General features: G+C 33.6%; 1 non-coding gene across 1 annotated transcript; it reads left to right on the forward strand.

The window, feature by feature from the left end:
* The first annotated feature begins 658 nt into the window (after window positions 1–658).
* MIR2285K-4 (microRNA mir-2285k-4) lies at window positions 659–731 on the forward strand. Its single transcript, NR_107805.1, has one exon. It is a non-coding gene; the product is annotated as a microRNA mir-2285k-4 (primary transcript).
* The last annotated feature ends 4,545 nt before the right edge of the window (window positions 732–5,276 follow it).

The following is a 5,276-nucleotide window of genomic DNA, read 5'->3' on the forward strand; positions in this document are numbered from 1 at the left end:
CGTCGTGTATACACCGTTATACATAATGGTGTGTAACTTTATACACCAAGCACAGTAGAAACTTGTGTTACCTCTTCCGCTTCTGGACATATAAATCAGTTCAGTTCAGTTCAGTCGCTCAGTCATGTCCAACTCTTTGGACATATAAATACATGAGTTAAAATAACCTTTGTCTGCTGTCTCAGCCTGTGAGTTTTGGCAATTCACTTACCCGCTATGGTCTTTTTTCTCACATGTAAAATGTGGATGATAATTCTTACCTCACTAGATTCTGTGGAGTAAAAGAGATAAAATATGTAAGATTTATTAGAGTGTTTGGAATATAAATGCTCAATAAATTTTAGTAATATTTATTGAGTAATATTATGATTATGATTATGATTATGATCAGTAATATTATGGATTGTGTCTTATTTTGGAAACTATCTTGGTCCATTTTATGCATTTTTCTATATTTGCAATAAAATGGTTGATGTTATCACCTCCAAATCAAGATTAAACAACTAAATATTCCAAGAGCTAAGCAACATACATACTCATGTAAAGAACAGAACTGGATTTACTCTTATTTGTCTGGCTCCAAGGCTTTCTTTTTTTAACATAGACATCTAATATATAATAAATACATCATTGTTAGACTTACAGTAGCTCTGAAACTATTGGGTTGGCCAAAAATTTGTAGGAGTTTTTCATATTATGGAAAACCGGAATGAACTTTTTGATCAACCCAATGACTTAGCATGCATGCACACATTTGTTTATTGAAAGAAACATCAATTTATATAGAAAATTTAAAAATAAAAATAACTGTGAGCATTTAGTATTTTTAAATAGGAAGCACTCCAAATAATATATCTGTGTGTGTGTGCTCAGTCATGTCCAACTTTTGCAACCCTGTATACTGTAGCCTGCTAGGCTCCTCTGTCCATGGGATTTTCTAAGCAAGAATATTGGAGTGGGTTACCATTTCCTATATCACCATGCTAATTGCAGAGGGGTAATCTCTTCCAAATTTGGGAGAGGGGGGAAGGTCCAAAATGCAGCTCTTATCTAATGTTCCCAGAGCTTGGGGAAACATGAGTGAACAAAAGATTAAAAAAAAAAAAAAAATTCTGCTGCCTCTTACTATACATTCCAGTGAGGAAAGACAGGTGATAAACACGATAAAGAAATTTTAAATGTGTATTTTAGAAAATTGTAGATTTTTTAATGATGGTATTAATAACAGTATAACAGAGAAGGCATGATTGGAGAGTCATCACCCTTTCAGATGGGAACTCCTTAAAGGTGATGTTTGAGAAAGAGTTTAAATAGGTAAATAAATAAACCATGGTGGGTATCTGCTGACAAGAAGTCCAAACAGAGCAAATGGTCTGTAACAATGAAGCGGCCGGCGTGGTGCACTGAGTGACCGAAGGATAAAGTGAACGTAGTTGAGCTCAGAGAGATTGCAGTGGGCCAGGTCCTGTAAGGACACCGACTTTACATAGAGAAATGAGGAGACCTTGGAGGTTTAAGTGCGAAGAAGCATGACCCAACTCAAACTTGATTTAAATGCTCTGGTTTCTATAGAAAATGTAGACTCAGTGGCATGGTTTTTTCATTCAACTGTTATTCCTATTTCTCTTCTGCCATGCCTGCATCTAGAACCTAGACCACTCCTCCCTTAAGTCTTAGAAAGGGGAAGGTTCATGATGTGGACTGTTGACCCTTGAAGAGAGAACAGAATTCCTCCCATCCTACCAATTGTTCAACATTCTAATAATATATGAAATAAATGTAGTATTGCTAAAACAGTATGGCAGAATAAACACTTCAAATGAAAAGATAAAAATTAACCAGTAGAGAAGACAGGAAAGTTAAAATCAAGTCTTATGTAATGATATTTATTATAAGTCAGGTTCATCCCGCCTCTGTGTTGCATCCCTGGAATTCAGATTTGCAAAGGACTGAAAAAAAAGCTTCTTGTGCTCTTCAGTCTGTTTACCCTCTCCAGAGAAAGGGAATGCTCGTATCTATTGATCATTTTATAGAACTAAACTATCTATCCACTGTGTTACCAGTGAGAGATAATTAGTCTTTAAAGGCAGATTATGCAATGCAGTGATTAACAATCTCTTGTTTTTTAAATTGATGTTTAATTTAAATGTAATAAAATACAGATTTAGTTTTGATTGCAGCTACCACCACAATATGTAGAACTATTTTTATACTACCACAGAAAGCTTTTTTTGTGCCATTTGTACTATAAATGTAGATTAATTTCATTGTTCTAAAATGAAACTGATTCATCTAAATCAAATCACACAAAATGTGCACTTTTGTGCCTGACTTATGCCACTGACCATACTGATTTTGAGATTAATTGTTGAGATTAAATGAACAACAATAACAGTTGTTCATTCCTTTTGTTGTTGCTGTTGTTTAGTGACTAAGTCACGTCTGACTGTTTTGTGACGCCATGGACTGTAGCCCACTAAGCTCCTCTGTCCATGGGATTTCCCAGGAAGGAACACTGGAATGGGTTGTCATTTCCTTCTCCAGGGGATCTTCCTGATCCAGGAATTGAGCCCCAGTCTCCTATATTGGCAGGCAGCTTCTTTACCACTGTGCCACCAGGGAAGCCCTCATTCCTTTTACCTTCATTTTATTAGTGAATGGATTCCACTATAGGATATATGACTTTTTGTTTGTTTATTCTCTTGATGACAAATATTTGGATTGAGCCCATTTTTTACTATTATAGATAAAACAGCAGTGAATATGTGTAACATATGTTACAAACATAAGTTTACATTTCTCTGTTTAAATCCCAGTTGTGGAATCATTGGATCATAGAGTAAGTATGTATTTAACTTTATAAGAAACTGCCAAAGAATTCTCCAAGGTGGTATGACATTTTCTACTCCAACTATGATTATAAATGAGTCTATTTGTCTCATTTATTAATAGTTTTTCTACTTTTTCTTTGTTTTGAAGTTCGTATTAAACGTGTCAACATTTAGGACTGTACTCTCAATTTTCTACTTCACTATTTTTGAATTATCACTCTATATATCTCATAATACTCCTTTTGTTGTTAAGTCACTTCAGTCGTGTCCGACTCTGTGTGACCCCATAGAAGGCAGCCCACCAGGCTCCCCCGTCCCTGGGATTCTCCAGGCAAGAACACTGGAGTGGGTTGCCATTTCCTTCTCCAATGCATGAAAGGGAAAAGTGAAAAGGAAGTTGCTCAGTCATGTCTGACTCTTCACGACCCCTTAGTGTTTGAATAGAATAAATTTCCCCATTTCTTACTTCAAAGTTTATTATGCTTTTTAATAGTGAATCACATATACAGCACATATTTGGATAGTGCATTTAATTCATTTATAAAATCTCTCCCCTTTAATTTTAGTAAATAGTCAATTTATATTTAATATAATTATATATTTGGGGTTTTTTTCTCTCTTTTAACACACCCTCTTGCTAGTTTTTCTGTCTTTATTGTTTTGTATTTTTTTGATTCTTCTTTTCTGTATTCTTTCACATTATTTCTAGCTATTAATATTTAATTTTGCCTACTTTATTAACATTTTGCCAAATTTCTTTGCATATTGTTATTGCTGTTGCTTTAGTGATTACAACATGTATTCCAAATTTATTCAGTCTATTTTGAATTAATATTATACAACTTCACGAAACTTCAAACAGTATAATTTACTTTACATCTTCTTTCCATCTTCTATGGTATTTTCACACACTTTACTTCTATATATACTATAAATCTGAAAGTGTATCCTCTAAATTTTTTTAAAGAGTCAGTTGTCATTTAAAGATTTTAAAGAAATAGAAAAAATATATTTAACCATGTGTTTATCATTTTCACTTGTTTTATGTCTTCTTGTAGGTTCAAATTCCCTTTCAATCTTCTATTCAGCTTAACAAACTTGCTTTAGCATATCAGGTGTAGTTCACAGCAGCTGGTGATGGATTATCTAAAGTTTTATTATTCTGAAATATTATTTTTTAAAATATTTTTACTTGATATAGAATTCATTTGACTACTGCATATCTCTGCACATCAATTCTTTTAAAGAAGTTATTCTATTGTTATTTAGCTTCTGTTGTTTCATTTGCGAATTCAGGCATCACTCTAAGTGTTTCTCCCTTGTGAGCTATGGGTACTTGTTTTCCTACTGGCTCATTGTAAAATATTCTCTTTATCTCTATTTTCCAGTGGATTTAATAAGTTTCAGGTGTGGTTTAATGACTATTGAATAAAGACATAAGTATTTCTGCTATGTAACAATTCTTTTTGATATAAATGATTTTTCTCTTGCTTTTTCCCTAACTCCCAAACTACCTCAGAAATACTCTGGTTGATTATAAAGTTTAAACATTTCTAAAAAAAATTTTTTTAATATTTATTAGCTAGCTCAGAGTGACTTAATTGATATTCTTGTGAACAATTCAACATGTATTTACCCAAATATAACAGAGCTTATTTCTAGTCTTCTGTTTCTCCCTGTTTTTCTTGACATTTTTTAGCATGTTTTATTTTCATTAGTGTCTATTTTTTGGTAAAATCTATTCCAAAAATTATACTTTTCTCTCCCTCTGACTTCTCAAGCTTAGGTTTTAATTCAACTTCTTTTTTTTTTTTTTTTGCTGTTCATTTTTCAGTTCAGTTCAGTCACTCAGTTGTGTCTGACTCTCTGCGACTCCATGGACTGCAGCATGCCAGGCTTCCCTGTCCATCACCAACTCTGGGAGCTTGCTCAAACTCATTTCCATCAAGTTGGTGATGCCATCTAACCATCTCATCCTCTGTTGTTCCCTTCTTCTCCTGCCTCCAATCTTTCCCAGCATCAGGGTCTTTTCCAGTGAATCAGTTCTTCTTATCAGGTGTCCAGAGGATTGGAGTTTCAGCTTCAGCATCAGTCCTTCCAATGAATATTCAGGACTGATTTCCTTTAGGATTGAGTGGTTTGATCTCCTGCAGTCCTTGTAGTAAATCTTAATGCCAAACAGGACCTTTGACTTACAATTGTGGAAAAGAAAGTATGGTTTGACAGAAACAGTTTTATGATATTTCATCATAAGTGTGGAGATTTAAAAAGATCATCCAGGTATCTACTAAAATGTTTCAGCTTTAAAAGTATTCTAAAATAAGCTGAATATAGACATTTATTATGTAACTATATTGAAAATTCAGAAAGTTGGAGTAGTCTGAGTTAAAGGACAAAGTTATGTTGATATAATGTTACACTTTTCAATTAGTGATATACATATCT

The sequence above is a fragment of the Bos taurus genome, chromosome 26, assembly GCF_002263795.3.
Source record: "Bos taurus isolate L1 Dominette 01449 registration number 42190680 breed Hereford chromosome 26, ARS-UCD2.0, whole genome shotgun sequence".
NCBI lineage: Eukaryota > Metazoa > Chordata > Mammalia > Artiodactyla > Bovidae > Bos > Bos taurus.